Source organism: Pinus tabuliformis, chromosome 5_1, assembly GCF_031772625.1.
Source record: "Pinus tabuliformis cultivar Carrire ecotype Pingquan chromosome 5_1, CPIR1, whole genome shotgun sequence".
Taxonomy (NCBI): Eukaryota; Viridiplantae; Streptophyta; class Pinopsida; order Pinales; family Pinaceae; genus Pinus; species Pinus tabuliformis.
Window position 1 is genome coordinate 8672359 of NC_142305.1, and position 23896 is coordinate 8696254.

Sequence of the window (23896 nt, forward strand, 5' to 3'; positions counted from 1 at the left end):
ATAAAGAATTGTATGCATTAGTACAGAGTGTGAAAAAGTGGAAACATTACTTAATGGGCAAAGAAACAATCATCCATACAGACCATCAACCACTTCAATATTTGCACTCACAAACTAAATTGCAGCAATCAAGACACTATAGGTGGATGGGTTTTCTACAACAGTTTCATCTAGTCATCAAATATAAGAAGGGAATACACAATAAAGTTGTAGATATGTTGTCCAGATCAATCATAAATGCATCTACTATACTCAAGCATAACTCAATAATGCATGAAAGCTACATTGAACAATATGCTCAAGATGTAGATTTTAAATATGTATATGCAACTTTAAGTCATGGCAAACAAGTAGAAGAATTGGATTACTATGTTAAGGACCAACTCTCGTATCATTTGGGAAAGTTATACATTCCACAAACTGGAAGAGTTAAAATAATTCTAGAAGCACATACTTCTCTTATATCAGGTCATTTTGGTGTAAGTAAAACAGTTGTACAGCTGCAAAGGTTCTATTATTGGCCAAGAATGCATGAAACAGTTTCTAGATATATTAAAGGGTGTACCATGTGTGCTAGAAGCAAGCCCAGTAATAGAAAATTAGGCTTGTACACCCCACTTCTAGTTCCTTCTCATCCTTGGGAAAGCATTTCCATGGACTTTGTTAGGGGATTGCCAAAATCTAGAAAAGGTCATGATTATTTATATGTTATTGTGGAAAGGTTCAACAAAATGTGTATTTTAATACCTTGTAACTAGGAGATTACAGCTGAACAAATAGCGAAGTTATTCTTTCAGCATGTCTAGGTTCATTTTGGGTTACCCACTTCCATTGTATTTGATCGAGATTCCTGATTTGTTGGGAAGTTTTGGTCAAGTCTGTGGGAATTAATGGACACCAGACTAAAGAAGAGCACAGCCTTTCCTCCACAAACAGATGGCCAAACAGAGGTGGTCAACAAGACAGTGATCTAGTTGCTCGGGGGCTATTACAACAAGCATCCCAAACTTTGGGATGAACATTTGTGTTATGTGCAACATGCTTACAGCCGTGCTAAGAACTTTTCTACACAGAGATCTCCTTTTGAGACTTGTTTTGGCTTTACACCAAAGTATCCCTTGGACTTTGTCTTTGGAAAAGACATAGCTATTGATAGACACTGTTAGAGCCTAGATTTGTCTAAGGCTGAAAAGACAAGGTTCTAGGTCCACATCAAACCACGCTTAGCCTCGTAGCTAGCCCTACAAGGACAGGAGAGGGCTCTCTCCAGGTCAATCTCGGCAAAAGGTAATCGCTGAGGCTCGAGATGACTAAATTGGCAATTGATCTTAGGCTAGGTATGAAGTACAAGGAGTTTGAGGTTAATTTTTGAGGTTTTTGTTGAATCAAAGGGAAAGGCAATTTTGGGTGCGGGGATGAGACACAGTTTTTGCAGAGGTTTATTTGGGGCAAGGTAGGCGATCATCTTGATGCTTTTAAAGAGAATGAATGGGTAGATCTGACTGGTAAGAAGCTAAGGAGACCAAGAAGCTTTCAAGGATTCTCCTTAAACAGACAAAAACATGGAAAATCAAACAAACTTAAAGGCAGAGCATAACAATCTATGGATTATACCTTAAGACTTCATTTGTTCAATTGGAGAAGATGAAAGAAGGAAAATGATACGCATAACAACTTACAAATACTGAAATAAGCACACCATAAACACATAAAGCCACATGGATCCCAAACAGTGCTGCAAAACCCTGGTCTTTCCTTTGCCAGAAAATGCAAAAGTGAATGTACAATAGAGTGTCAAGCTTTTCCCAAGAGTCCAACCATGAAAATGACTTATAAATTACATAATATAGGCAATCCAACCTCTTCCCTTGCCTCTAGGGGTCGATCTCATCATTGTAGGAGCTATTTCAACCAATTCTAAACAAAGCACTACAATCTAGCCAGTCAAAACAACTTGCCTCTATAAGGTAGGAAACTGATTCATTCATTAAATTTTCACTCTTTGGTGAATGAATCTTCTAGAACAAGTAACTAAGTGCCAAAATTACATCATGTTCAGTCAATTACATTAAGAGAAGTCAAAAATTACATCCCAAAGCAAAACTAGTCATACTGGCCGAATTTCTGAGCTAAAAGATGAAAAATTGGGCAAAAAATCCATATGCGCCGCGCTGATTTCTATATGCGCTGCGCTACTTTGCTGCTGAATTTGAGGCACTTGATGAATTCCAAATTGAGCTCAGGTTGGCTTGTTGGAAAGCCCTACCTATCTACTTTCCAACCCAAGTGGAAGTTTCCAATTTGGTGTCCATTTTCCCCTCCAAAAGTGCATTCTCCCAAGACTGCTTCATGTGTGTCAAAATAGGGGCAGTGAGGTCATTTTTTGCATGTTTTTTGACCTTTAGGGGACCCAAAACTCACCCAAATTTCTTGTCCAAGTACCAAAATTCATGATTTCTCATGAAAAATCAAAAACTGCAAGCCATTTGTAATTTGGAGCTCCCAATCCTATGCGTCGTGCAAGGTGCGCGGTGCATATAGGGAAAAACCCTGTTTTTTAGTGCAAAAATTCCACAATGTCAAAAATTTCTCCAAATTTCTTGAAATTTGGACTGTAGGTCCCCCATCAAGTGCCATTCTCAACCAAAGAAGCTTCGGTCAAGACTTGGAGCCAATCATGTGTTTTGTGCCTCCTCAGTACCCTCCCAGTGTATGCAGTTTCAGTTGTAAAGTTACTGTCTGTCCGCCTTCATGGTGTTTCAAAGTCTGTTTGGCTTTCAATGAGATGAAAAGATTTGAGGTTTTGGGAATTTTACAACTAACATGAATGATAGGGAATGCAATGACTTTAGGGATAGGGATAGTGGGACTTAGGAATGAGTAACTTGGGATATGAGAGAATGTTGGGATAGGGTATAGTATATGGACTAGGGTTTGGGTTTGGGACTTTGTAAAATAGGAATTGGGGGTATGGGATATGAAACTAATGAATATATGAGTGGGTGACTTTATGAAATAGGGAAATCATGGAAAAAATGGAGCAAGGGAGTGTGAGGTGGGAGTAGTAACTTGGCAGCCAAACAGTTAATACAAAACCCTAACACCGTTTTCCTTGGTAGGGTTTGATTTTTCTATCCAACACCATAAGACAACCACCATCTAACAAGCACTAATCTTGGATGAAAAGAAATAATCAGAGGGTTAACGTACTTGAGCAGGTGATGATCCACAGGTTTCGGGTGATTTGGACCAAGTTTGTGAAGTTGTTGATGGCGCGGCGCATATAGCTTCATTTCTCAGTGCAAAAATACACTGTCGCGGCGCATATGGAAGGCGCGGTGCATATAGCCCTGTGCGTAGTGCCTTTTTGTAGGAGACGTTTAGAGGCCTTCCCGGTGTTCAAATTGGGTGCAGGATATCTCGTTGGAAAGGTCCTTGAGTATACTTTCCAGCCCGATTGGAATTTTTAAATTTGGAGTTTAGTTTCCCTGTAAAAAGTCAAATCTCCCAAGATTGGTCAAAATGTGCCAAATGAGGCTGCCCAAAGGCAGGGTGCTGTTACAGTCAACATTTGAATGCCTTCCTCAACTCCAAATAGAGCTCATGATAGCTAATTGGAAAGCTCTTTGTGTCTAGTTATCATTTGACTCATCCAAAAAGTCATTTAGCCAACCAAGCGAGGAGAAAGCTTGATTTTCCCAAGGTCACTTTAGAGGTGCATTCAATTCTTTTGAGGCAACAGGATTTTTGACATTTCTCTAAAAACATGACACCAGTGTAAAAAGTGAAGGAGTTTTTTCTTCCTTGGCCTGGTGTGGACAAAAACCTCTCTCCATTTTCCAACATTCATCTTTTATTGCTCAGAAACATCATTTCAGTGAAACCTACCCCGATGTGCGGAACAAGAGATTTGTCGAAATGAAGCGAAACGAAGGGGATAGGGAGCTTCTAAATTCTTGAGGAAATTTAGGGAAGTAGGGAGGGATGTTAGGAAGTAGGGGAAAGTGGAATCTCAGAAATTGAGTGAGGGGAAGGGGTCCAAAAGGGCAAAACATAGGCCCAACCTAGAAAATTGCTAGGTTGTAGCAAGAAACTAGGGTTTGTGCGAAAATGAGGAATTTGGGGGATCTCAGTGATGTGAAGTGTTTAATAAGGTACATGAAGGATATGGGAAGGTGTATGAACATCTGGATACAAGTTTTGCTAATGATTTGACCATTCAAGAGAAATTGCCTTCAAAACCCTAGGAGAGGGAAATGAACCTTGCCTAGGCGCAACTAAAGCATGAACAAGGTGTAAAATGACCCAATGGAACCTGACATGATGATGACAACCCCCTGAATGATGATAGACACAATTGAAGACTGACATTTGGGCAACTTTGAAAGGAGTGAAAGAAAACCCTAAACCTAATGCCTAGTGACCAAATTTTGCTTGAAGACTCACTGAAATGATAAAATTTGACCTTGACACTCTGAGACCACTTTGTAAGAGCATATTTCATCACTGGAGGAAGGCTGGAAAGACTGACACTAACATTGGATCCAATGGGGATGGTAGCTCCTTGGAGGTGCCAAGAACAGCAGATCTTTGGGAGAGCTAAACAGTGCCTTCGTCCATTAGGCTATGGAGTCATTATTTGACAAACAATACAAGACTTTGACTCATTTATTGACTAAAACTTGATTCAAACCGACTCAATTATGAAACCAACATGACTGAAAACTGACTCACAAATGACTCATGACTGACTTAACTAAAACAAGAACTTACAAAGCTTATTGAAGGGCAACAGTCCATCAAGATTTGAAATCATGATGACAACCACCTGTGTTTCTTACAAGACAATATACCATCAAACTATATCAAAATGCCAATGCAACCAATCAAGAATATGCCTTCTTGATTGATTCTCCTGATTAGATCTTCTGGTCAATAATGAATACTGGTAGCTGGGCATCCAAAAATATAGTCGACCATAATCTCCTTCATCACTGAATACTGCAATAATCACCTTCACTGCTGACTGCAAAAGATCTGCCATTGGATCCTGAAAAACATGAAGTCTTTCCTCCTGCTGAAAGAGCAAGGTGTCTTTTTCTCTTGATTCTGATCTTCCTTCCTCATGTACTCCGGAAAGAGTATGTTCCTGGTCCTCAAAAAATTCTGAACAAGTAGATGAGCAGATCTCCTCTTGAAATAACATTTCAAAACATGAGACATATGAGGAAGAATCTGAAATGAAATCCTGAATGGTCTGATCTTTTGTAGTTTAAATATATGGTAGGTCATCCTCATATGATATGACAGCCAGATTCTCATTACATTCATCAATCATGAGAAAAGAAATTTCAGATGTTTCGTGAAACCCAACACTAACATTTCTATCAGCTACCATAGATTCATCCAGAGAAACCTTTTCACTTACTTGAACGAAGATCTTGTCTTGTTTTTCACAGAGGAAATGAACTACCTCCTCATGAAGATCTAGTGCTAGTGAGATTAGAGCATTTAGGTCTGCTACTCTGTTTTCTTCATTTGAGGCAGCCGCGACAATACAACTCTCTTTTATGAGATCCGGAACAACATGTTTTGCCTCATCACAATTTATCTCTCGATCTGATTTATCATCATCACTTTCTGAGATTGGAAAATTACTTTCTTGCATTACCTGCATGTTGTCTTCTTCTATGGATAGATCTAAAACGACATTTTCTCTTTCATCATTTTCAACCATATGGAAATCTTCAGCCTGCTGATCTTGACAAGTATCCTCTAAGATTTCTGTGTGCTGCTGAAACGGATTTTCATACAGGGCTTCAATGATCTCTTCATCCATGAAATTATCATCTTCGTAAAACTTCTCAAGGCTTTCAATAAAACTATAAGCATGCTTGCAACAGTCTTGAACTAAATTTAATGATGGATAAGAGTCCTTATATCTTTCAATGAACATAGCATGAAAATCCTTTAAACAGTAAATACAAGCAGGCGACAAACTTTCATACCAAGATTGGGCTTTACCTTCCAGAGAGGCCAAGAATATCTTCATAAAGCAATCTTCAGGAAAATCAACCTTCAACTTGCGAATATGCATGTGAAATCTAACCAGATGTAGAGCAGCGTCCTTCCTACCATCATGTTTAAATGTAGGCAAATTCCTTGACCAATCTACCTTCGGAATTTTATTTGGAAAACAAGGGATGTGATCTCGGCTCATGGGAGCGTATCTTCTTGCAACCCGATCCATCTTGAAAAGCTCAAAGCTACTAATCTTCATGCAGTGAAGTCACCATGAAGCATTGATCTCTGGATTTTTCAGTGAATGAAGTCTCCAGGTGAATGATTTCAGCCTTCTTATGCCTGATCGTTGTCCACCATTAACAATCAGATCTGAACTTGATACATGTACTGGGGTAATTAACAAGTTTGATGTCACGTTTACAAGCTAGACCAGAGATTGACTGAAGCAACATTTATCTACTTCCGCTAATGTAAAGCAAAAGCGTTTCGAAGGCTACCTGACATAACTTCAGGCTCCGTCTGTAGCTATAAAACAAATGACATCAACAAGCAAACAATTTTTTCTCCCCAGTATGGTCGCCACTATGTTAGAGCCTAGATTTGTCTCAGGCTGAAAAGACAAGGTTCTAGGTCCACATCAAACCACGCTCAGCCTCGTAGCTAGCCCTACGAGGATAGGAGAGGGCTCTCTTTGGGTCAATCTTGGCAAAAGGTAATCGATGAGGCTCGAGATGACTAAATTGGCAATTGATCTTAGGCTAGGTATGAAGAACAAGGAGCTTGAGGTTGATTTTTGAGGTTTTTGTTGAATCAAAGGGAATGGTAATTTTGGGTGCGGGGATGAGACACAGTTTTTGCAGAGGTTTATTAGGGGCAAGGTAGGTGATCGTCTTGATTCTTTTAAAAATGAACGAATGGGTAGATCTGACTGGTGAGAATCTAAGGAGAGCAAGAAGCTTTCAAGGATTCTCCTTAAACAGATGAAAACATGGAAAATCAAACAAACTTAAAGGCAGAGCATAACAATCTATGGATTCTACCTTAACACTTCATTTGTTCAATTGTAGAAGATGAGAGAAGGAAAATGATACACATAACAGCTTACAAATACTGAAAGAATCACACCATCAAAACATAAAGCCACATGGATCCCAAACAGTGCTGCAAAACCCTGGTCTTTCCTTTGCCAAAAAATGCAAAAGTGAATGTACAATAGAGTGTCAAGCTTTTCCCAAGAGTCCAACCATGAAAATGACTTATAAATCACATAATATAGGCAAGACAACCTCTTCCCTTGCCTCTAGGGGTCGATCTCATCATTCTAGGAGCTGTTTCAACCAATTCTAAACAAAGCACTACAATCTAGCCAGTCAAAACAACTTGCCTCCATAAGGTAGGAAACTGATTCATTCATTAAATTTTCACTCTTTGGTGAATGAATCTTCTAGAACAAGTAAATAAGTGCCAAAATTACATCATGTTTAGTCAATTACATCAAGAGAAGTCAAAAATTACATCCCAAAGCAAAACTAGTCAAACTGGCCGAATTTCTGAGCTGAAAGATGAAAAATTGGGCAAAACATCTATATGCGCCGCGCTGATTTCTATATGCGTCGTGCTACTTTGCTGCTGATTTTGAGGCACTTTCTGAAGTCCAAATTGAGCTTAGGTTGGTTCGTTGGAAAGCCTCACCTTTCTAATTTCCAACCCAAGTGGAATTTTCCAATTTGGTGTCCATTTGCCCCTCCAAAAGTGCATTCTCCCAAGACTACTTCCTGTGTGTCAAAATAGGGGCAGTGAGGTCATTTTTTGCATGTTTTTTGACCTTTAGGGGACCCAAAACTCACCCAAATTTCTTGTCCATGTACCAAAATTCATGATTTCTCATGAAAAATCCAAAACTGCAAGCCATTTGTAATTTGGAGCTCCCAATCCTATGCGTCGCGCAAGGTGCGCGGCACATATAGGGAAAAACCCTGTTTTTTAGTGCAAAAATTCCAAAATGTCAAAAATTTCTCCAAATTTCTTGAAATTTGGAATGTAGGTCCCCCATCAAGTGCCATGCTCAACCAAGGAAGCTTCGGTCAAGACTTGGAGCCAATCATGTGTTTTGTGCCTCCTTAGTACCCTCCTGGTGTATGCAGTTTCAGTTGTAAAGTTACTGTCTGTCCGCCTTCATGGTGTTTCAAAGTCTGTTTGGCTTTCAATGAGATGAAAAGATTTGAGGTTTTGGGAATTTTACAACTGACATGAATGATAGGGAATTCAATGACTTTAGGGATAGGGATAGTGGGACTTAGGAATGAGTAACATGGGATATGAGGGAATGTTGGGATAGGGTATAATATATGGACTAGGGTTTGGGTTTGGGACTTTGTAAAATAGGAATTGGGGGTATGGGATATGAAACTAATGAATATATGAGTGGGTGACTTTATGAAATAGGGAAATCAAGGAAAAAATGGAGCAAGGGAATGTGAGGTGGGAGTAGTAACTTGGAAGCCAAACAGTTAATACAAAACCCTAACACCATTTTCCTTGGTAGGGTTTGATTTTTCTATCCAACACCATAAGACAACCACCATCTAACAAGCGCTAATCTTGGATGAAAATCAATAATCAAAGGGTTAACCTACTTGAACAAGTGATGATCCGCAGGTTTCGGGTGATTTGGAGCAAGTTTGTGAAGTTGTTGATGGCACGGCACATATGGAAGGCGCGGCGCATATAGCTTCATTTCTCAGTGTAAAAATACACTGGCGCGACGCATATGGAAGGCGTGGCGCATATAGCCCTGTGCATAGTGCCTTTTTGTAGGAGACTTTTGGAGGCCTTCCCAGTGTCGAAATTGGGTGTAGGATAGCTCGTTGGAAAGGTCCTTTAGTATGCTTTCCAACCCAATTGGAATTTTTAAATTTGGAGTTTATTTTCTCTACCAGAAATCAAATCTCCCAAGATTGGTCAAAATGTGCCAAATGAGGCTGCCCAAAGGCAGAGTGCTGTTACAGTCAAATTTTGAATCCCTTCCTCAACTCAAACTAGAGTTCATGATAGCTCATTGGAAATATATTTTTGTCTAGTTATCATTTGACTCATTAAGCAAGTCATTTGGCCAACCAAGCTAGGAGAAAACTTGATCTTCCCAAGGTCACTTGAGAGGTGCATTCAATTCTTCTGAGGCAACGGTATTTTTGACATTTCTCTAAAACCATGACACCTGTGTAAAAAGTGAAGGAGGTTTTTTTTCCTTGGCATGTTTTGGACAAAAACCTCTCTTAGGTTTCCAACATTCATCTTTTATTGCTCAGAAACATCATTTCAGTGAAACCTACCCCGATGTCCGGAACAAGAGATTTTTCGAAATGAAGCGAAACGAAGGGGATAGGGAGCTTCTCAATTCTTGAGGAAATTTTGGGAAGTAGGGAGGGATGTTAGGAAGTATGGGAAAGTGGAATATTAGAAATTGAGTGAGGGGAAGGGGTCCAAAATGGAAAAACACAGGCCCAACCTAGAAAATTGCCAGGTTGTAGAAAGAAACTAGGGTTTGTGCGAAAATGAGGAATTTGGGGGATCTCAGTGATGGGAAGTGTTTAATAAGGTAGATGAAGGATAGGGGAAGGTGTATGAACACCTGGATACAAGTTTTCCTAATGATTTTACCATTCAAGAGAAATTTCCTTCAAAACCCTAGGAGAGGGAAATGAATCTTGCCTAGGCGCAACTGAAGCATGAACAAGGTGTAAAATGATCCAATGGAACTTGACATGATGATGACAACCCTTTGAATGATGATAGACACAACTGAAGACTGACATTTGGGAAACTTTGAAAGGAGTGAAAGCAAACCCTAGACCTAATGCCTAGTGACCAAATTTTGCTTGAAGACTCACTGAAATGACAAAATTTGACCTTGACACTCTGAGACCACTTTGTAAGAGCATATTTGATCACTGGAGGAAGTCTGGAAAGACTGACACTAACAGACACAGTGATGTGGACAAAGAAACCAAGTTCATTGAACAGATCCAAGAAATTCACTAGGCAGTGCAGGAACAACTGGAAAAGAGCCAGGCCAAGTACAAGGCAAGAAATGATAAGCATCGAATTGAACACAGCTTCCAAGTTGGTGATCAAGTCTGGCTATACATCAGCAAAGGTAGAATGCAAGGTGAAGGAAAGAAGCTGAAGCTAATCAGGTATGGGCCTTTCAAGATGCTTGAGAAAATTGGTGAGAACGCTTTTCACCTTGATTTGCCAGCTTACATGCACATCTATTTAGTGGCTAATGTAGAAAATTTGAGACTATCTGAACCTTCATTAATTGAAGATCTCGAAGAGAAAATTCAGTTGCCTTCTATTAATGATCTGTTGCCTGAATATCTCAATAAGTTGCAGGAAGATACAGTTCTAGATAGGAAGGTGAGAACTACGCGTAGAGGGGATATTCAGTACCTCAGAATTGGACTCAAAGGTTCAAAACCAATCAGTGCATGATGGATGGAAATTGGACAAGTGAGGAAGCTGTATCCTCACTTGATCGATGCTTGAAAACAAACTTTTGGTGGTCCAAAAGCCTTTTCAGTGGGAAGGCATGATAAAAAATGGATCCTAAACACCATCTAAGTCTTCAGACATACAAAACTATCACATAAGAAGAACCTTTAAAAATGGCGGATTACACTATCGGGAGTGAAAAACACAAGGAAACAGTGGAAATAGAGCTCATCGAAGGTCAAAACAACTTTGCACAGGAGCCGTTAGATCTGTTCGATCAACGGTCCAGATTCGATCGGCATATTGCAATCGGTGGTGACAGATGGAGGCTATCGGAGGTGACCATATGACAGTTGAGATCGCGATCATTGCGGGTCAATGAGGACCGTCGATCAAGCGCGTAGATCGACAGCCTAGGTTAACTCGCAATATCGCAATTGGAAAATACAAGGAGTGCTTACCAAACGGCTCGGGGTCTATGTGATATGCGATTGTGATCAATCACATCACAATATCGCGTCAGAGCAGTACAATGGAGTGGGGCCGATATACATATGACTTGCGATAGCCAGACGCGATGGAGTTATAGATGATATTTTATATATTTTGAGATCTAGAAAATGGCATTTTCCTTTTGTATTTCGCATTTTCATTAAATAAACGAAATGCAAAGGAAATGAGCCCGATGCGATGAAGCAGACCCGATGGAACTTATAGATGAAAATATATAGCATTTCAAGTCCACCATAAAGCCATTTTGCAATATTTTCAGTATTTTAATGTATTTTTCAAATACAAAGAGAAACCATGGAACGAGCATTTGTGACATGCAATAGCGATTTAAAGGTAGAACCGATGGAATATAGGGTGGAATTCATAATATTTGAAGTCTGATAAGCAGTTATTTGGTGGATTTTTCCCGTGTTTTACAGTGTTTCTCTGTGTAAATGGAGAACACTATTTTTGGGGATTTCAAAGGCCCGATGGTCCCTTCCATTGCAGAATAGGTGCCCACCTTCCCTAAAGACGTTATGCCATGATTGCTAATGCTTGGAAGGGGATCCTAGTGGATAGAGGCCTGGAGCTAGAGAGCCCGAGAAGGGGAAACAAATAGACAATGCCAATTGCATTTAAAGCCATAGACTAACAGAGATAGAAAGGAAGCAGTGTTGAGACAAAGAGAAGACAGAGACAGAGAGTGAGAGAAAGAGTTTGTGTATTCAAAGATGCTTGAGGGATTCAAAAAAAACTCCTGTTGTTTTGTATCTGTGTGTTGAGACTCAATTTGAACTCACACTTTTGTAAAAACTCTGCTCTTGAAGACATAATAGAGAGGTCACCACTAAAGGCTGGACCAGGAGACATAGCCCAAGAGTTTTGGATGAACTCCATATTAAATTTTTTGTGTTATGTGTGTTGTCTATTATGTTTCTCTAACTACTCAATTGTCTATATTATTCGCAATCTTATCGATCCGTTGCACTAAGTAATATAGGAAAATACATGCACATGAGTCTGTAATACCTTAAAAGTAATCTAAGATCTTCATTTTCAGATCAAGCATAGAGAGTTCATGCAATCTATTATGTTAGTGTTCAAACTCTTCATCTAATTCTGAGGTACAGGAGTTGTCTCTATCTCACGTGATCCACCCATCTACAGTGGGATTGATCCAATATTCATCACCCACAGTAATATTGTATATTTGATTCAAGTCATCTTCTTACACATAGTCACGAACCAGTTTAGTGTGGTGTGCTCCCTCCATAGGATCTAGTGGTACAACAACTCACAACACCTTCCTTTCAAATTTCATCCTCCACTTCTTCAGATTAATGACTACATCCATGTCAAAAGCCTAACCAATTACTAGTAGCGCAGGGTAAGGATTGTTGTCCTCCACTATTTCAATTACTTCAAAATTGGCTAGAGCACTTGCTCCTTCAATGTCTACTGTTACTCCATACAAGCACCCCATAGGAATGATCTTATATTGATTTTACATGTGTAGCTTTATAGGAGACCATTGTAGTGCAGGCCTGCCCATCCTCTCCCATGTCTATTTAGGTAGTGAATTTGCATTAGAACCCAACTCCAGGATGACTTGATCCATTTCATATTCTCCACTCTGTTCGGTAAACCTCATCTCGTGCCCTATTTTCTTCTTATGTTTACCCAGTTTTGTCACAATGCACTATTCTAAAGGAACCTTAATCTTTCTCGTATAATTATCGATTAGCTCCTAGAGCACTTCCACTGCCCTCTTTATTATAGACATTTTTGGGCACTGCAACCCCAATCATACATGTCCATAAACCAAGGGCTCCTAAGCCCCTAAAAGTGTTGTTTCATACCCTAAAGGAACAAGGTCAGCTGATTACATCATCTCCTAGAAGTTCTCCATAGAAAACTACTCAGAACTGGTCAAAGCTGGACCATACAGACTGCCCAGTGTAGAGGGTGCGATGCATCCCACCTGCTTAGCGAAGAAGGGTGTGATGCATACTGAAAAGCCCTTCTATAGGGTGCGATGGGTGAGAGTAGACAAATGGTAGAGACATTTTGCAAGGTGGATTGTCATGGAATCTTCCAAAAGCTTCTCCTATGACACTTGCCTCTCTGAATTCACCCAGGGATGAGTAAGAGATCATCAATCTCCAAGTGGAATCAAGAACTAGCAGAGAGAGGACACTAATCAAAATCCCAGAAGCTGACTCACCCCCCTGCAATCATCTATATATGAATCCCTCATCCCAGAGATCCAGAGGCTAGAATTTTGTATCTTGTAAGGAAGTGTTGTTGGTTTCTTCGTGGAATATCATAGTGTTTAGTGATCTGAGCTTTTCATGAGGTGAAAGAAGGGCTTTCATGCTGGAGGATGACGTTAGGTCAGAACAATTGGTTGTAATCCTCTTTGCTATTCTTGATATTAATAAAGCTATTTAAGTTTTCCTCCACATTCTTGTATGTTTGATGATATATGCTTTTGTGTGGTAAATATATATCTGGTCCTATATTGTTTATGATTGTAGATCTCTTTTCTTCGATAGTGTTATGTTGCTTTGATTCCACAGGTACTCTTTGGAGTTGGGTAGACGAAGGAGAAGCGGAAAGGATCTGTCAGAAGGGAGAGGAACTGAGCAAGGAACGAATCACAAGACTGAGGTTGGTGTCCTTCATTCCCCTCTTATCTACTTCTCATAAAGGAAAATAAAAGTAGTTTTAGTTTGTTTGTTTCTAAGATAGCTACCAGTCTTAGTGGGACTAGTAGCTCCGAGTGGACACTAGATTTCCCGATAACAAAATGGTGACTCCACTGGGGAGCGAATAGATTGTTTGCTTGTCTATATTTGTTTGTTTTATAAACTTGCAGACGGAGCCTGAAGTCAAGCCAGCTAGCCTTCGAATTGCATTTTCTATGCAAGTGCAAAGTAGATCAATGCTGCTTCAGTTTATCTATAGGTTTTGTTTATAAATTGAACAATCGATTTGTAAACCTTCTAATTGCCCTAGTGGTGGCTCTAGTAACCTCATTAGATCAACCCCTGTGATTTATATTTACTGAACATCACTTGCTCGGCCTAAATCCCTGAACTGAGCTGCAAACTGTGACCTGGAACCCAGTTGAAGTCTCGTCCTTGGACCATCGCACCTTCTCCTCTTGGGAATCTGGATGCATCGCACCTCCCATGTGCAGTAGGTTCACTGCATTGCACTTTCCCTATGTTGCAAGTGCGCTAATCAGACAAGACCTCTTCTGCTCTCAGATTTTGGTTTCTGTGTTCACTCTCTTCAACTTTATTCAGGAGTTTTGCTATCTGTGATTAGTATACCACTGTGGAAACTCCCTTCCTTTCCATCATTCTGCCTCCATTGTGAAAATAACTGTGAATATTTTTATTTATTGTGCACCATTTTCAATTCTATTTTACAAAGAAGTAGCATAATCAAACTGTCGTCTTTTGATTTGAAAGTGTCGCAAGTGTCGTTTTCAGTCAAAGAAAAGAATTCTATTGTTCTTGATGGTTGATTATATAGTTACTCTTGTATTTGATTTGAATTAGTAGTTTTTCAAGTTTCAAAAGTAGTTTTCAATTCAAAATAGAAAAGTGTCGTCATTATCTTCCTTTCGTTTTTGAAGAGAAATTTGTTAGTACTATCGCTTTGAAAAGATAATTCAGATTTGTACATAGCATTCTTCTTGTCATTCACACATTAAGAAAGCTAAAAACAAATACATGCATGTGCATTTGCATTTAGACTACTTGTTGGTTTCATTTAGGACAGTGCATCTAGTGTGTGCTCTCTGCTCTATGTTGAAAGAATATCGTCTCTCTTTCTTTAGTAGCTAGGATTTTCATTTGCAAAAAGAAGATTAAACGATTGTTTATCATCTTAGATTGTATTTTTGGAATTGTATATCTACATCATGTGGTGAACCTGAAAGGAAAATTTATGAAGAAAGATCAATTGTAAAATAAATTCAATGAACATAAAAATTCTTTGGAACCTAATGCACAACATCTAGAAGTCTAGGCTAGACATATTCCGGCATCGTAAAGCCTGGTAACTGTCACTTTCATTGTTGGTTGGGAGATTCCTCCTCTTTGAGATGACAAGTTCTAGTACGGACTTGTGCTCCCACGTACTGTCAAGTATATATTGGGAGACCATAATAGGCTATATCCTTTATCCATAGGAAGCCATGTCTACCGCCCTATCGATCGCAATGCACTGAACATAGCATTCGGGAAGATTGACTACTGTACCGTAAAAAGTATTTTGCAGTTTTGCGATTGGTTTGGTAATCCCTCTATCTAGTTTTATAGAGTAGTCTCTTTCGTTCCTTTTTAGACTCCTTAAAGGAAAAGGTACATCTGAGCACTTGTCACTTTAGGCTCATTAAAAATCGAAGGAAACTAGAGTCATCTTTTGTTTTTTCTCGACTCTTAAAAATTGAAAAAACAAGTTGTGTCAAAGCATCTAAAATTTATTTTAATCGGAATAATATCACCATTCCTGTGTTGGTCTTAGGTTGAGAAAAATGGAGTCCACCAACCAAGGATTTCCCCTTGGAGGAAATCCTAGTCCTTTTTCCTCTTGGGGAGATGTTGGTGCACCTCATATGGCCACATTGTCACTTCTAGGATTGACGATTGGCTTGCCAATATGGCTCTTCTCGACCTCCATTGTTCAGAACACCGTGATTCCTGAACAATCAAGTTAGCAACTGGATGATACTAAAGTTACCCCCCAACCTTCTACTTCGTCCGATTCTCCCTCTCCTCCTTCCTCTTCGCTTGATAAAGCTGGTAAAGCCAAAAATCAAGTAACTAAGAAGGAGAAGAAGGAGAAGGAGAAGAAAGAGAAGAAGAAGAAGGAGCCAAAGGAAAAAAGGGGTAACCAAGCATTGTCTAGTGAAAAGCCACACACTGCACCATCCAAGCCTAAATCTCCATGTGTCATTTGCAAAGGAGACCACTATCATCAAGATTGTCCTTACATCCCTCGAATCTTAAGGGACTAGTCTCCTCGTTTGCACAATCCGGTGTCATCAACCTCTGAAGATCATGTTGAAAGTACACCATCAACTAGTGAAATCGAAGCATTTGGGTAGAAAAGGAAATGTAAATTTCCTTGTCAACTGTGTGAAGGCAATCACGTCGTCCACCGTTGTCCTTTCCTAGACGAAGCTAAAAGAGTTTTGGATAACCGTCTGGCTTCATCGCTATGACTTCCTCCTGGATATAAGAAACTCTTGCCGAGTCCGTCACTAGTTGAAAATCTGACTGACACACCATTGTGGTCGGTCGAAGCATCTGCCATTGAAGATAAACCCGCTGAACCCATACTAGACGAAAGTCAAAAGGTTGAGGCAGCAGTCAACCCGGTCTTGTCTTCAGAAGGTCCATCCTCAGATGACACAATCACCAAAGAGAATGAGAACTACAACATTCAAATTCTTTTCATAAACACAGACTCCGATGACTATGGGAGCAATCCACCCATTCCTTTACCACAGGGAGGAAGTTCGTCAAAGTCATATCCGGCCGTCTATTTGGTCCCACCTCCAAGAAACCTAGTTGTTTCCTTCAATTGGACTCTACTAGGTAGACCCCGTGTACCAGCTAATGTACCATTCTGAATCATTGTACAAGCTTACACAATGATCATGGTCGGTACCATCATAGATTAAGGGGCTTCTGTGAGTATCCTTTCCTCAGCTGCTTGGGAAGCGCATGGTTCGCCATCGCTTCTGCCTGAGATGAGAAATTTGACAAGCTTCAACAAAGGAACCAGTCAACCGTTAGGGATCCTTCCCAATGTTCCCATAACGTTGAGAAGGAAAACTATTTACATGAATGTAATGGTAGTCCAAGGACCTCTAGATTATAATCTACTCCTTCGGTGCGACTATATTTATAGCATGGGAGCCATTGTCTCCTCACTCTTTAGAGTAATGTGTTTTTCACATGAAGGTAGTGGTCAAGCTCATAGACCAGATTTCGTTCCCCGACTCACACATAGCTAATATTCAAGTGCCATCCTTAGATGGTCTTTTCACGTAAGGAATGTCTCATCAATCTCCAGTCCGTCCACCTGAAGAGTGTGAGTGACTCAGGAGGACTGACTGAAACCCAGGGAGCATGCACTCTGGTCTGTTTTGGCAGGAAAACCTTGGGTATAGGGTAAATTTCCGTGAAAGATTTAAGACTGGTCCAACACCCATCCGTGTAGGAAGAGGGAGTTAGATCGGGATAAGATTTTTCGTCAAGGTTAGGTGATTGGAGCCTTTGTCCAGATGGACTAAGTCGAGGAAGTGTTTCTATCTGCTGTGCAGATGGAAACTATCTTGCGAATACAAGAACTTCTAAATGGTAACCTAGGAACTTTACTTCGCTATACCTGGGGGCATGCAAACCTTTTTGCCTGAAAGTAAAGAGCGACCATTTATTTTCTTAGTTTGTAGTTTCTCAACCCTTTAAACTTGTAGGATTGGTCGTTCCTAGATTGCATAATGAAAGGATCCAGAGCAAAGTTTCGAATGGTGCAAGCTCCTTAAAAATTGAACCTATCGATGAGACATCCTTATTATACGACTGGCACGAGCAGTTTTTATGCAAATTTCAAGCTCGTTAAAAATTAAACCTTAGCAATGAGCAAACGTTCCCCCAGAGTTTAAGCTCATTAAAAAATGAACCAATTTTCGGTAAATAACCATTGTGAATCCATTATCATCAGCTTTTTGAGCCCTGGTCGTGTTCTTACCATCACCTCCACTCTGTTTTAGTAGATCATTCACATCCATTTGATTGTTTACCCCTTTTGAGGAACAGTTGCGAAGAGTGATCCTGTTAGCCATCCTTGCGACACTGCCGTGAATGGAAAATTCCAAACCTTACCTGGAATTAGTTGCTACCTGAAATTATCACTCGTTCCTCAAAAGACGAGTCTCCTTTAAGCTCTTTTCATCTGACTCATAAAATATGAAAAGATTGCTGAGCGATTGGCCTCTCTATCTCGTTAAAGCGACCGGAAGTGCTATCCCTCCTCTAGATTTTAATCTTTTTGGACCTGAGCGATTATTACACAAAAAGATCGAGTGCTTGTTTTGTTCGGCTCGTTAAAATTACAGAAAATTCATCCCTTTCATATTATTTTATACTTTTTCGGACTTAAGGGATTATATGACGAAAAAGGATTATTGGAGTTTCATTTATGTCCCTTTTAGACTCTCGAAAATTGAAAAGGACCGAGTTATCTTTGTTGTTAAACTCGTTAAAACTGAATAGCGACAAACTTGTCCATATAGACAAGAACGAGTTTCACTGTCACTAGGCTCGTTAAAACATAGCGGCCATTTGCCCGAAGGGAAAATTATAGAACAAGCATATGTTATCCTCCTTAAGCTTGACAAAAATAAAGAGGTACTGGTTAGCAATGACTGGGGAAAAATTGGGAAGAAAACTTGAAGAAACTTTATTGGTAGCAAGTCGCTCTTGAACATGACACTTTCACTCCACATCTGAGTCGAGTTGGGTTATTTTGTTCACCGGTAATATCACCATTGTTCCATGACACCATCCATATTTGGCGTTAACGCTACTAATCCATGTCACTGTCACTGGTATGTTCAAGAGAAGTCGCTCAGAGAATTCACCTGTGTCTCATCCGCTGCAATACATTCACGCTCCATTCTTTCATGACCGCCACCCTAAACCCTATATCATTAGATCGTTTTCACCTCCAAAAATCATTTACTCCCTTCCGTGTCATAGATGTGGGATTCATTAAGGCCTTCCTACGATGGGTGACGTCTTGTCGACATCAGCTCATTATCCAAGAAGTCGACTTAGGAACAACCCTTTCAGTACATTGAAGCTTGCATGCCTCAATGGCAAGTTTCTCACTTTTGGCAACAGGTTTACCTCAATGGCCTTCGACTGAATGATTTTTTGTCGTGTTAGACACCAAGTCCCTTTTCACACCACGTGAATTGTACTCTAGTACCTTAAGGGTCATCATCATTATCGGTGATTCCTCTCGCGCCTGTTAACAGCTTACATCATTGGTTGGTAATCAGGCGATGTCTTTCCATGTTCGACTCCAGAACATCTTTCACACGGATCGACTTGTACTCCAAGTGAATATTGACGAGTTTGAAGACCTCGGATCTAGTTTCATCCATCCAGGCGACGATATATTCAGGAAAATAAAGGCATCAAATGTACATTTTTGTTGCACAGATGATCATCCGAATCAAAGGATGATGACTCTATCAGAATCATCAGTCTGCCACACAGATAGTTGTCTGTCTTATGTACATGAAAATGAATTTATAAAGATGAGCATGGGAATTCCCGCCTCAGATAGATCATGAAAAATATTATGAAGATAATGTATTGTATTGTGTCTTATTACAGGTCACCGTCCAGCTCGAAAAAACTTCAGATCCTCATGATAAAGCATTTCACCCGACATCAAAAGATTAACGACCTCATGCTTTAGGGGGCAACTGTTATAGACATTTTTGGGCACTGCAACCCCAATCATACATGTCCATAAACCAAGGGATCCTAAGTCCCTAAAAGTGTTGTTTCATACCCTAAAGGAACAAGGTCAACTGATTACATCATCTCCCAGAAGTTCTCCACAGAAAACTGCTCAGAACTGGTCAAAGCTGGACCATACAGACTGCCCAGTGCAGAGGGTGCGATGCATCCCACCTGCTCAGTGAAAAAGGGTGTGATGCATACTGAAAATCCCTTCTGTAGGGTGCGATGGGTGAGAGTAGACAAATGGCAAAGACAATTTGCAAGGTGGATCGTCATGGAATCTTCCAAAAGCTTCTCCTGTGACACTTGCCTCTCTGAATTCGCCCAAGGATGAGTAAGAGATCATCAATCTCCAAGTGTAATAAAGAACTATCAGAGAGAGGACACTAATCAAAATCCCAGAAGCTGACTCACCCCCTGCAATCATCTATATATGGATCCCTCGTCCCAGAGATCCAGAGGCTGGAATTTTGTATCTTGTAAGGAAGTGCTATTGGTTTCTTGGTGGAATATCATAGTGTTTGGTGATCTAAGCTTTTCATGAGGTGAAATAAGGGCTTTCATGCTGGAGGATGACGTTGGGTCAGAACAATTGGTTGTAATCCTCTTTTCTATTCTTGATATTAATAAAGCTATTCAAGTTTTCCTCCACATTCTTGTATGTTTGATGATATATGCATTTGTGTGGTCAATATATATCTGGTCCTATATTGTTTATGATTGTAGATCTCTGTTCTTCGATAGTATTATGCTTCTTTGATTCCACAGGTGCTCTTTTGAGTTGGGTACACGAAGGAGAAGTAGCAAGGATCTGTCAGAAGGGAGAGGAACCGAGCAAGGAACCAAGCGCAAGACTGAGGTTGGTGTGCTTCATTCCCCTCTTATCTACTTCTCATAAGGGAAAATGAAAGTAGTTTTAGTTTGTTTGTTTCTAAGATAGCTACCAGTCTTAGTGGGACTAGTATCTCTGAGTGGACACTAGATTTCCCGATAACACTCTTATCTCTCAACAACTTCATACAAGTTTTTAGAAAAGTGGCTAAAAGTGAGGGATCCACGTCCTATACTTCACTGTTTCCAGCTGATTTCTCTTGACTCCCTCATGGAGAATCTTCAACAAAATTCTTATTGGCCTCCATAAAAGTTTCTTTAGCTCGGTTGAGGTCAAACCCAACTTCCATTTCAGTAGCCTTGTGCACCGTGTGTGCACCCATCCTTCAATTTCTAGCTGCTTTCCCTTAACTTCTCTTATGGCCATACCACTGTGAATTAGGATATTGATGCTATTATCCTCTTCGTGAGGGTCCACCCTCACTATCTGTATATTCTACATAGGTTGTTGCATCTTTTTCTACTGCCTTTTAGCAATCAGCACTGGGAAATATTCTATCACATGATCAAATCGTATGCAATATTAACAAGATGGATGTGTTTGGTTCTGATAGTCACATGAAAAATGTCTAGCTTCACCATAGCTATAAAAAATAACTTTTCTATGACCTCTTCCAGCCCCTCCTCCTCTTCCTCTCCCACGATCTTGGAATACTCCACGCACTGCACCTATACCCTAATCTTGAGGCCAATTTTCTGCTTACATTTGATATGTAGGATTCTGCTCCATCATCAATTCATGGCTTCGGCAGTTCCGCTCATCATGTACAACCAATTTATAGAAATTACAAAACAATTGTTGTTGTGTCTGAATAAAATTTCGCAAGAGATGACAATTATCATTTGCGTTTTTCCTAGCTATCTGGAAAATAGTGCACCATAATGGTACTCCTGTGCTTGGTCTCGTAACATTATCAGGTTTCATAGGCAAATGACCTCCTCCAATGCAGTAATTCTAATAAATAGGGTAGTGATCCTTATCATGTCCCTTGCCTTTTCATTTTATACACTAGACTTTGACGCGCACCTCTGGCTAAGCTTCCTTCCTTGCCTTCAAGCTATGCAGCTCCATGTGCAATCTTGCTAGTCACGACTGAATCTATTGCACTTCTACATTTGTATCCTGTACTGGTGAGGGTTCCAACCTCATCGTGATCTCTAGAGATTCTACTTGTGTTCCTATCTTTTGTTGTGATAATGGTAATCTTAGGTGAGGCAACAACAAAGAAATGTACCAGTCTCTGTGTTAATCATTTGTGATGTTCATTTTAGCCTGTCAGATCCCACAAGGACTCATTTAACTTTTGATGTATCTCCTTAAACTCTGTTACATATTGTGCTTGATACTTAGGCTTCTTAAACTCATTTTTCAACTCTTGCTGAGTATCTTCCAACATCATGTCAGGTCTATCTTGAAAGAATTTAATATACCAAGTCAGTGCCCTATCCTGCAACACTGTGACGAGTTGTGCTTTCTTTAGTTTATCATCAGTGATCTACTGCCCTATCCACACAACATGTGCAACCAACCATAATTGGTGTATGTGGTAGAGGTGGATGTGGAGGTGGAGTGGATGGAAGAGGTATCCTCGAGATAGCTTGACTTACTATCTATATAGTGCTTCACGGTGTATTCAGAATAGGCTCTCCATCATCACTAGAAGAGGATCCTCACAGTGGACTATATTCAGAGCCTAATTCTCCATTCCTTCTAAATTGTTTTCCACTTTGCATAGTCCTAAACATAAAGATAATGGCATAACTTGTTTCTCATACAAAAACATCTTAATCCAAAGTTTAAGATATTTTAAGTACTTACTTCGAGGTCCTTTGAAGAGCCTGCGCTCTACTTCGCTGTAGCTGATGGTCATATCAATCACAAGTTCAGTGACAAATCCTTCTACTATGTGATCAATATAGTGATCAATGACCTGCGCGATGTTGTTTTATTAAAATTCCAGGTGTCTCACCAACTCTGGAGTCCACATAATACGGCTGCCAAGTCTCCACGTAGCCTGACTATCTACTAATTTGAACAACCACTCATGCAATTCACAAGGGAATAAATAGAAAAGAGGCTTTTTTTCGTGTGTTTACAGATATCTATTCAACCATTGTTCCTTGCACAACCACATGTTTCCATTCTCCTGAGCTGCAAATGCGTGAAACTTCCGATAGAGGCACTTTTGAATTTCCTTCTTAGTAGGGAACCACTTATTCGACATCAAACATTCCTCAAATAGATCTTGGTCCAAGCAACGAAACCATTTTTTGGCTTGATGGGGGCCTAACCCATGTTTAGCTTTAACTACGCCAAACAAAAAAACCTTGATTGTTGACCCTTTCGGGAACAACCTGTGTAGAGTAGGCTACAATCTCACTTGAAGCAGTATTGGGAGATGCCAGAACCAGGTTTCTACATCTAGAGGCCTGTGTGATGGTTTCCTGAAACCCTTACGGCTTAAATATACCTTCACACAACTCTAATCCTTCCCATTGATGACTACTACAAATCTATCTAAATGACTTCCAAATCTTCGTGAAGGAAGTTAATTGTACTTATCATGCATAAATATTATAGATATACTAGTTTCGCACAGTAAATATATAAAACATTTCACATAGTGAAGCTACATAAAATTTAGCAGAAGTAAATAAAAAGGCACATATGCATCAAAATCGTCTCAAAATAGTCTTTATTAAGTAGAAACATTCAATTACAAACTTCTTATCCCTACGCACTCAGCTATAGGGGCCTGCGCACTCATCCTACGGACTTACCAAGGTCTCCGTGCACTCAGCAGCAAGATCCTTCCCCTTTCGCCTAAGTACAAGAAATATACCTATCATGCCTTAGCGCGTTGTCATTAGAATGATTCTTCACTAATTGATTTCCCCTTAGACTCGCTATGACTCATCTATTTATAGCATGTTCGCAGGTCTCAAAAAGACTCTATCACCAAGCCAACTAAGGGACTGAATTCCCTTTGACTTCTAGAAGTTTCATGCTCCATTTCCACATTTTGCAGATATTTTACATTCTCTACAAAAAGAAACTACAAAATTTACTCAAAATTTACTCAATTGACCCTAGGGATCCCTTCCCAACATTTCCTCACTAGTTTTTGCATGCATGGCATAGGCATGTGGTTTGTTGGTTATGATCTGTCATTGGCAAGGAGGATGGTCAGGGTTGACAATGGATTTCCTAGCCTTGCCATTTATTAGATAGCCATGGAGATTGTGTGTTTATTTCATTGTTTTGTTTTAGTTGGTTCTCATGTTTCCTTAGCTTGGGTTGATTTACTAGTTCCTAGAGCCTTGGTTGGACAAATACTCTAGAGTACTGTAACAACCTGGGTTGAGGTACTAGTCCCATAGCCTTTTTTGGAAAAATGATTTGGAGCCTTGCAACAACCTAGGTTGAGGTA